Consider the following 10995-nt stretch of genomic DNA (forward strand, 5'->3'; position numbering starts at 1 on the left):
ATCTCACTCAGGGTGGGTCTTAATCCTCTTAGTGGAGTCAAGAGGATGAAAGTCAGACAAACAGAGAGGAAAGCAGGGAAGCAAAGAAACCCCGAAGAGAAGGGAGAGACCAGCAGACACCGTCAAGTGCCTTGCCATGTGACAGCGAAGTTCAGGATTGCCGGCAGCCAGTCTTGATGAAAAGTCTGGGAGAAAGCATTGTCTTGATGACGCCTTGATTTAAACATTTTTCTCAGTCTCAAAACTGTAAGCTCGTACGCTAATAAACTCCCATTGTTAAAAGCCAACCCATTTTATGGTATCTGTTTTGAGCAATTTCAGCAAACTAAAACCATGTTGTAAGGTGAAAAGCAGAGAGAACGCCCAGCACAGGCAAGACTTTGACTATTTACAGGGACTGTCCCCTGACCAGTGCCAGCATCCCATCCTGAGGCCTGCGCTGGAATCAGACGGGTGAGGGGATGTGGCCCTAGGACTGGGAGGACAGCACCAGGGCCTCGTCTGCTGGTGCATCCCATTCCTTAGTGGGGACCATAGTCATTTGACAGTTTCTCTGGTGTCATGTAATAAACATGTCCTCCTGCCTCTTTTCTCCATCCCTTGCCGAGGCAGTTGTGGCACCTGGGCCTCATTTACTATAACACTGTCAGGTCCAATTGTCAAAGAGCCGTGCCAGCAGCATATGAAGCATTCTTACCGTGAAGCTAAGTCCTGAGTCACACAAGGTATGCCCGGATCAGTAGGTGCTCCCCTATTGTCGGGGATTGAATTATGTCATCCACAAAACATGTTCAAGTCCTAACTCTTAACCTCAGTCCTTAGATGTAAATTAATCTATAAACAGGGTCTTTAAATGTCCTTTTGAGAAGCTGCATGTGAGGTATAGGTTTTTTGTTTTTGTTTTTTTTGTTTTTTTTCTTTCTATTATTGTTTTAATTCTTATTCTGTTGTCTTTTTATTTCTTTTTCTAAATCGATGCAAATGTACTAAGAAATGATGAATATGCAACTATGTGATGTTATTAAGAATTACTGATTGTACATGTAGATTGGAATGATTTCTAATTGTTTTGTTAATTCTTTTTTTTAATTAATTAAAAAAAAAAAGTGAAAAAAAAAAAATATCCTTTTGAGATAAGTCCAAATAGAATTAGGGAGGACCTTAATCCAACACGACTGTAGTCCTTCTAAGCAAAGGAAATTTGGGCATAGAAGTAGCAGCCTCAGGAGGAGAAAGGAGGCTGTAGGTTGCCATGTGACAGAAGCAGAGATTGCTTCCTAGCAAGCCACCACCTGAATTCTAGACTTCAGAGAAAGCATGGCCTGTCGATACCTTGATTTTGGACTACTAGCCTCCAAAACTGTGAGCAAATAAATTCCTGCTGTTTACGCCAACCAGTACATCCTATTTATCATGGCACCCCTAGCAAATTAAGAATACCTCTACCACCTTGCATTCCACACCCCTCTGCCCAACACGTTCAAGACCCACTCCCATGTGTTTTCAGGTTCCTCTCAGGACACGTCGGTAAGACCAGTAGGAAAGCTGGCTGCTCCGACAGCAGGGACTGCGTGGGCGCCGCTGAGTCTCACTCTAAATGCTCTGGAGGCCATAGTGGAAGAAAGTGTAGCGCTTGAAAAGGGCGAAAGCGTCTGTCCTGGGTGGGGTCTCTGTGTCATCTCTTGGCAGAGAGGGGCAAGTCTTCTCCAGAGACAGGAGAGAAATGCTTCTTCCAAGCTAGAGGGTTCAGGAAATTCTAGGGCTTCAAAGTTTCAGACCCACGTCTCAGCATCTTACTCCTTCTTTATAAGGGCTCAGATTTGACTGAAGGACACCTGTCAGGTGTGATCACTGAGCCTCCTGAATGCACACCTAGGCCTCATCAGGAGGAGATAAGCATCGACTTAAATCTGCCAGGTAACCTTTTTCTGGGTCTCCTAGCATCCCCTGGATGGACAGCTGGTCCGTCTGTGATTTGCTGTCTTTCTTCAAGGTTCCTAGAACAGATCACAGAAGTGGCCAACTTCGCCATCCTCACACTTCCCCTCATGAATACTACAGCTACCGTGGAAGGGAATGCTCCCACTTTCCATCTGAAACTTACCCAAACCCTCACCCACAGGACTCTTAGCAATCTGAACGCACAACTTACCAGAGGGTCTCCACACCCCACATGCCACGGACAGGAGAGGTCCTTGTTGTCGTTTGACCGATTTCAGTGCCTCATCACTAAGGACATGTGTGTTTCCACCGTCCTAGCCTGAGTTCCCTAAAGCAGAGCCTTAGATAAGGACTTGGTGTGTTAGCTTATTGGGAGATATCCCAGAGCACAACTGAAGGATGAGGGAGAGACAGGAAAGAGAGAAAAGTCAGCAAAAGGTGCGTTTTGGGCTGGTAACGCCAGCAGGGTACTGGGGCTTCGTCCCGTGAAGGGCCTCTGAAGAGCTCTGTGGAATGCACCTCAGAACTGTTCTGCCAGAGGACAGGGAGGCAGGAGGGGCTGGCTGTCTACCTACTGCTTCTCTCCCTCCCCTGGTTGAAGTTTTTCCCCAAAGGCATAACTTTCTCACACTTGGGCCTGTGCGGAGTGAGCAACCTTCCACAACGTCCGAGACAGCACTAAGAGCCACCCACGGTGGACCCTCAAGGGGGGCTGCTGGCCGGACAGACGGAATGTTCGCCAGGGCTACAGTGAAATCAGGCGGTGGGCCGTGTGGTTCAGGAACTCCCAGCACTTCTACAAAAAGTCAGTGAGGCAAGAGAGAACTCAGGAAAACTGACGGACATTTTAAAACCTTTGGTGATCATCGTGTTCCCTCAAACAGTCAAATCAAGACTAGGTATGAGAGTCATTAAAATAAATTCTTTAGTCTAAACCCAAGGGGTGCCAATGACTCACAGTTCAAGGTGCTAAGAGGAGAGAAATTTCAGTTTAAAGCTGAGGCCCCTGGAGAAAATGGCTGTAATTTGCTACAGCCTGAGAAAACTGAAAGACGTGGTTCAGGTTTTTCAGAATAAAATAGGAAGGAAAAACAGTGATTGTTCTACTTGAGTGGGAGAGATGGAAGGGACCAGCCGGTACTTGAATTCTGAGGTACGCTGCTGGAGAACAGGAAGCTATGAGGAAAAACGTCCGCATTATGTTGGGAAGAGTTTGTACTTTGTCCTACCCATTGAAACATAAAAGCAGTTTTTGTTTTTATGTGCATGGGGAGTTCTGCGCAGAAGGTTGAAGTATTCACAGCATCAAAGGCTGAGAATCAAGGGTGGAGAAAGCCTTATTCCTCCACCCTGGCCAGCCTCAGGCGCTGCCTGCAGAAAGCTGTCCACAGAAGCAGCAGCGGCACCCATCCAGGAGGCCGCCTACTTAGGGGTCCCTCTAGGTATGCTTGCTTTTACACACAACTTGATAAGAAATAGCTTCCAGCTGGCTGTAACTATGTGTTAGGATAAAATAAGTGGTAGGGTAAGCTGAATCCTGTAACAAACAGCCCAAACCCTCAATGGCTCCCACCCACGCACAGATGTTTCTTTCCTGCTCAGATCAGAGTCTCATCACATCAGCAGGGCACTTTATTCCATGAAGCCACGGAGGAACCCAGGCTTCTTCTGTCTTTATCTCGCCTTGGCGTCCACCCAGGTGTCCTCTGCATCATCAACCAAAGGGCAGGAGAGAGAGGGACAAAAGAGAGCCAGTGGAAGAGAGTGGAGGCCTGTCCGGGCGCTTTGGAGTCCTGCTGGCCTCCAGGGCTTCTATTTGCATTCTCCCAGTCCCACCCAGATGCACGAGGGCCGAGAAAGTGGCCTTCCTGTGCGCCCAGGAGGAAAATGAGAGTTTGGTGAACACACTGCGTGATCTTGGCCACAAGCTCTATTCTGTTTTCAGCTTGCACGAGCTCACGTCCCCCGGAGAGGAAATCATCACAGGCAGAAATTAAGGTCTTTACTGAGTCCTAACTGGTTAAGACATGACTTAAATTGATGCTGCTACTATTTCTCCCTGATGCCTGAATAGGATTTACTTTCTGAGTCTTGCTCCCTCATCTTCAAGTCTCTGCTCTTATGCTCCCTCTCAGCGAGGGCTATCCTGACCATCCTGCTTAAAAGCGAAATCAGTCCACTCATCCTATCACCCTAACACTGTGCCATTTTTTCCCCAAGACACATCTCCTATCATAATCTCACATAATGTAGTATTTATTTAAGTTTCTTTTTTAATGGAATGTCTTCCCACATTGAAACCTAAGCTCCATCAGGGCCGAGTTTTGTCTGAGTTTTTCTCTGAAGTATCCCAATACCTAGAACCACGCCCGGCATATGAGACATATATGATGAATGAATGAATGAATGAACGAAGAGGCAAAAGCACTCATGAAGAAAGAACCCAGAGAGGAGACAAGCACTTCTGCTGCTGACAAGAAAAGCCACATCCCCAAATCAAGACCCCTTCTTTCAGTCTGGGAGGGGGTACCCAAGGTGGGCCTTGCCCATTCGTGCCCAACTGCAAGCCCCAAGTGGGCTCCCTCCTTGGCAGAGAAGGTGGAAAAATCAAGACACAGTGTTAACACAGGTTTTCCCGCTACTCAGTCTTCTCAGAGCTGTAGATTTGCTTCGTTTGCTGAATGCCGACAATGTACTGGTCTGTTTATAAATCTCACAGCCACCCTTCTGAGATCAGTCTTCTTATTCTCTTTTTGTAACAGATTAGTAAATTGGAATTCAGAGAGATTGAATCACTTCCTGAAATCTTAGAGCCAGTAATGGGAGAGAATAAGAATCAGACCCCAGCTGTGGACTTCCGAGCCACGTCCCACCCTCTCACTCGCATTACATAACCCTCACCGTGCTCGCTGCTGGCTGAGCCCCACTAAGAAGGGACGCTTTCCAGCCTGCCAATTCAGCTCATTCCAACAAATGCGACTCGGTCCTGATCACTGCGCTCGAAGTAAGTTATATATGATGCATGATCATAAATTATGCATTTCCATATTTTTTATAAAATGTCCTGATTGTGACATGAAAGCGAAGGTGGACAAAAGATTTCTTTGAAGAAGCCAAACTGAAGGTATTCCCACTGGCCAAACTGAATAATGAAAACTTTTAAATCCGTGACTCCCAAATGGATACTCAGAGGCAGGGAGTGAGAGGAAAAGGTGTTCTTCATAAAATATGCACAGGAATAAACATGAAAGATACAATTTAATTTTTTAAAAATCACCATTTTACAACCCTTATGAATTCATTGATTTAGGCAAGGATTAGCAAAGGATGCTGAAAGCACTAGGTAAAAGGTTTTTTTGGAAAAAAAAGATAGTGACATCTCAAATTATCAGCCTTCAAATAGTTTTTTAGCTAAAAAAGGAAAAAGATGTTTACACTGAAAAGAGCTGTCTGACACACCTTAACCAAGTGATCAAACTTTGTTTTCACTAAGAACAAATGGGCGTTCTGTCCCTCCTAATAAGCTCCAGGGGGGAAATACACAACCTCAGCTATGTAGAATTGTCGTCAAAGTGTCTAACTTGACCAGAATCCCGAGGACCATTCCAGAACTGTGGCGTGTTCTGTAGGACAGCAGCACAGACTCTGAAAATGTCAACATCAGAAAAGTTCAACAACAACAAAAAGATGGAGGAATACTGTTCTAGATTAAAGGAGTCTAAAAACATAACCAAATTTAGTGAATAAATCTGGATTTCATCCTGGATTTAAATACACACACGTCAGCTTGGGGACGGGGGGGTTGAGTGTGCAGGTGAGATGGTATTATCAAGCCGATTTCTCATGAATGGTCACAAGAGCGGAGCATCGAGTGTGTCATATCTGGGGTGCAGTGTCGTGATGTTTGCCATTTATTTTTAACTAATTAAGGATGTATATCTTTATCCATGATGCATAGTACATAGAGCACATGTATATGTGTGAATGTGCTTGCACACTACACGCACAGACAAGACCTAGAAACGATGAGCAGCTCTGGTGTCCAAATTATGGTCTTGAAATACTATTTCTCACTATAACAAACAAGAGCTTCTGGAAGAAACGGCTGATTCTGGGTCTGCAGCAGAAAATGCCTACTTGTCTTATCTACCAAATAGCAAGGAAGTTGTCAACTTCTATACGGTCACGTCAAAGAGTCTTAGGAGACAACCTGAAGGAACTCCCACCGGCCAAAGATGGGACAATCGGAGCTTTAATAATGATAATGGTAATCTTGATGGGTTGAAACTCATCGCCTATGTTTAAATCTATCAACTCATAATGATATACACATATAAACAACCACCTATGGGGTGCGTATTAGTTTGCTAATGCTGCTGAAAAGCAATATACCAGAAATGGAACGGTTTTTTAAAAAGGGAATTTAATAAGGCACAAGCTTACAGTTCTAGTGCTGAGAAAATGTCCAAACTAAGGCACCACAAGGGGTTACCTTCACTCAGGAACGGCTGATGCCGCCCAGAACTCATCAGCTGGGAAGGCACGTGGCTAGCATCTGCTGGTCCCTTGCTCCTGGGCTCCGCTGATTTCAGCCTCTGTTTCCTATGGGTTCCTCACCTGGCGTCTGTGGTCTTTGCTGAGCCCCTCTGGGACACAACTCTGGGTTCTGGCCTGCTCAGCATCTCCTGGGAAGGCACCTGGCGACGTCTGCTGGGCCCTGCATCTCCAAACATCCGGGTCTCATGTTGGCTCTGTCAGCTCTGAAGCAACTGTTCTCCAAGTGTCTGCATCTGCTCTGAGGGTTCTTCAAAATGTTTCCCCCCTTAAAGGGCTCCAGTAAATGAATCGAGACCCACCTGGAATGGGTGGAGTCACATCTCCATCTAACCAAAATGCCACACCCACAACTGGATGGAGCCATGTCTCCGTGGAAATCATCTAATCACAAGTTTCCACCCAATAGTACTGAATCAGGATTAAAAGAAACGGCTGCCCCTACAAGACAGGATCAAAATTAATACATGGCTTTTCTGGGAGTACATGATAGCTTCAAACTGGCACAGAGTGTCATTGGGAACCAATTAATTATGTTGAAAATGGTCTAAACAAAGAGAAAATGGAGCATCTAGCCTGCCTTTCTTGATGAACAGTACCACTGGGTAACCGAATAATAGGTTATGGGAAATTCCTCTTTCTTTATAATAGTAGTCCCACAGAAATAGATGAGAGATTATTAAAATTAGAATATCTCCACTTTGCAAACCCAGTGAACCAATAGATAAGGGCTGGGAGCGTCAGCTGTGCGAGCCTCAGACCAACGGAGACACAGGTGAGACCCCTTAGACTCCCCACCACCCGCCTCAGCCTCGCCAGAGACCAAATCTGCAACTGACCCAGCCTCCTGATCCAGCTGTCAGTTTGCAGGAAGCTCCAGAGATAGGGGCTGTTGGACTAACTACTCAGGAGTCAGCAAAATACAGACTGCGAGAAGCTTGACAGGTCAAAGGCCCCAATAAATTGTATGGAAAATAAAGGGATAATTAGATAAAACTCACAAGACTAATCAAGTTTTTTAAGTGGGGAAGATTAAACAATGCCGGGCAGAGATGCACAATTGGAAGATAAAACTATTTGCAAAGAGACAAGTACTATACGAAGTCAGAATAAGGATTGGCAGCTGGGGGAAGGTGTCATCATCGGCCCTGGGAGAAGCACGTGGCATATGGAAGTGGCTTCTAAAGTGGGAGGCAAACTTAATTTTTGACCTTGGAATAGTTACTAAGTCGCTTACCTTATGAAAATTCATGGTCATATGTTTGTTTTGTGTAGTTTTCTGTGTATTTTATATACTATAAAAATCTTTTTTAAAAGAAAGGGAAAATACTTGAGGCCCAACAAACAAATGCAATGTACAGACTTTGTTTAGATCCTATTTGAACAAGACAATTGTAAAAATGTATGCATGAAACAATCAGGGAAATCATAATGCTGGCTAACATTTTTGATGACATTAAGCAGTTATCACTTCTTTTTGGAGATGATAATGGTATTCTGGGTTTTAGAAAAAAGAGTCCTTATTTTTAAAATATCCATGCTGAAGTACTTTTAGATGATGTTTGGAATTTGCATTAAAATAAGCCAGAGGGGAAACAAAAGGCAGGCAGGGGTACTAGGGAAATAAATTGGTTATATGTTGATATTGTTGAGGCTGGTTGCAGGACACACGGAATTGGTTATACAGTTCTAGCTACTTTCATGCATGTCTCAAAATTTCCATAGCAAAAAATATATATATTTCACTGACATAATTTGGGGAGGAGCTCACAAGCAAAAATGGACCAAGCATTCCCTCTGTGGATTGCTCAAGCAGCTTGCTCCCCGCTTCAAGTGACTGCTCTGAAAACTTCCCTGCTGCGCAAACCTTCCACAGGACGACTGCGTAAATAAACAAAGACTTCGGGGCCTGCTGTCATTTGTCAGACAGACGAAATGTTCCTGAGTACCAAAATGACCCAACGCTTCCTTCACATGAGACGAGCCAAATAAAACAGGCTCTGGTCTGCCCTGAGGGTCGAAGGCCTTGAGAATGGCTGCGGTGGCTGCAGTGGCCACTGTCCAGCTGCTGGGGCCCAGCGTGCAGTGCCATGCGGGACAGGACTTCCCATTCCATGCTGCAGTTACAGGTCCAGGCCTGAAATCTGTCTCTGAAATTCCTACCACAACTGTTGAACAGCTGCTCAGTCTCAAGTTAGCATCCAAAGTACAACATAATAATATTGTTTTTTCTTCAAGGCCTTTCTTCCTCAGTTTTGTCACGCTGGCATCAGCACCATATGCCAACTGTGTGGCAAATTGAGAAGAAAATGTTTCTATGACCATGCTGCTGATTTTAAAAATAACCTATCTAATGAGGCATCTGTGATTAGACAAAAACGCACAAATAACCATTTCTGCAGTTCATTTCATCCTAAACAGTTCTCAAATATTAATATATCTTTTCAAAACTGGTGCCCCAGATATCATGCAGATGGCCCATTTGATGGAGCCTATTTTACACTTGCCACCTGGTAAATCACTGCTTTTACTGAAAGGTAGGAAAAATCACATATCCCAGGTCAAGGGGGCAGAATTAAAACTACAGTTAGGATTTTGACGAAATGATTCACATTTTATGAGCCAAAGCTCTCAGCACCAGGAGGTACGGCCGTGTGTCTCCCTGGCACTGGAAAATGAAGGAAGAAAGCTGGTTCCAAATTAAACCACGTAATCAACATACAGTGACCAGGGCTGAGAATGCAAGTCCGCTCTGCTGCGGGTCAGCAAGACGAGGTCATAAATGAATCTATTATGACAGTTTAAGAAGGTGCTCAGCCAAAGCAGGGTGGGGTCAGTGTGGGCAATGACCGAACAAGGACAGTGAGTGTCCATAAGGACAGTGTTGGCAGCGGGCGGCCAGACAGTGTTCAGGGGCCGGGAACCTTGGCCGAGGGTCTGCAGGTCCCATGGGACCGTCCCTGCTACGCGCCAGACGCCACAGGCTGTGCACCCAAGGCAGAGGTCACAAGCTGGAGCACAGATGGGCTCATCTGGCTCACGTGGGTTTTATGTTAATAGGTAAGTTAGCTGGGAATATTTTTTAATTGAAAAGATTTAGTACTCTTCTTGAAAATTTCCACAGTCCCATGCGGTTGCTGACAGGCGGCTGGGACCGAGCAGGAGCTGGGTCCTGACCCGCCGTGCAGGCCCCCGCCAGGCCCAACCCCGCTCTCCAGGCCCCCGCCAGGCCCGGCCCCGCTCTCCAGGCCCCCGCCAGGCCCGGCCCCGCTCTCCAGGCCCCGGCCCCGCTCTCCAGGCCCCCGCCAGGCCCAGCCCCGCCGTCCAGGCCCCCGCCAGGCCCCGGCCCCGCTCTCCGGGCCCCCGCCAGGCCCAGCCCCGCTCTCCAGGCCCCCGCCAGGCCCAGCCCCGCCTCGCCTTCCTGGCCGGCCCCGCTCTCCGGGCCCCCGCCAGGCCCAGCCCCGCTCTCCAGGCCCCCGCCAGGCCCAGCCCCGCTCTCCAGGCCCCCGCCAGGCCCCGGCCCCGCTCTCCGGGCCCCCGCCAGGCCCAGCCCCGCTCTCCAGGCCCCTGCCAGGCCCCGGCCCCGCTCTCCAGGCCCAGCCCCGCCGTCCAGGCCCCCGCCAGGCCCCCGCCAGGCCCAGCCCCGCCTCGCCTTCCTGGCCGGCCCGGACGCGTCTGAGCCAGCCGGTGCTGCCTGCGGTCTAGGTTTGGGAGCCATGGTCCCAGCACAGTCTTCTGGTTTTAGCCTGGCCCGCCTTGCTGGTCTTGTCCAGAGAGAGGGAGAGAAAGCGCTGGAAACATTGAATTGAGACTCTTGCCTATGTGAAACTTTCACGCTCATGGTACAGAGAGAAACTGGCATTTGATTTTTTACATCAGGCCCTGGTAAATCCACCCGTGAGACCTTGAGAGATGAGTCCATTTTGGTGAGCAGAGCCAGGCATCCGTCTCTAAGGCCGGCAGGCAAGACCAGGGTTGCTAAATGGCAGTGGCGGGGCCTGGAAGAAGAGGCTGGGACTCAGCAGCCCTGTGCCCACAGTCCAGAGGCCCCTGAATAGGACATTTCCAATGCGCACTGCATGTTTAGAAGGGGCTTACGCTCTAATTTTGTTTTATAAATTGTATTTGCTTAAAACATTATACCTTTGTAGTGTATGTAGCTATGTGTATATATAAAAAAACACCTGAAAAGAAGAGGTTAGGTTAGCAGAGGAGCATGCAAGATGAAGATTTTGCTTCAGAAATAAAAGGGATCTTGACCTTTCTAAGCATCTCTTCCTGTGTGGTGCTGAGTGAGCTTTCGGTTGCTTTATTCTTTCTATCCTTATCACATTTCACGGCTCTTTATCAACTGTGTAAGAATCATTGTCTTTTCTAATTTTCAAACTGTGTCGAGTTCTCCTCACTGTTAAAGTCATTGCTTCTGCAGTCACCCACTCGCCTCCCTTATTTTATAATTTAGAAAATGTCCACCTACATATTGCACCTCCATTGTATCAT

Source organism: Tamandua tetradactyla, chromosome 14, assembly GCF_023851605.1.
Source record: "Tamandua tetradactyla isolate mTamTet1 chromosome 14, mTamTet1.pri, whole genome shotgun sequence".
NCBI classification, from domain to species: Eukaryota; Metazoa; Chordata; class Mammalia; order Pilosa; family Myrmecophagidae; genus Tamandua; species Tamandua tetradactyla.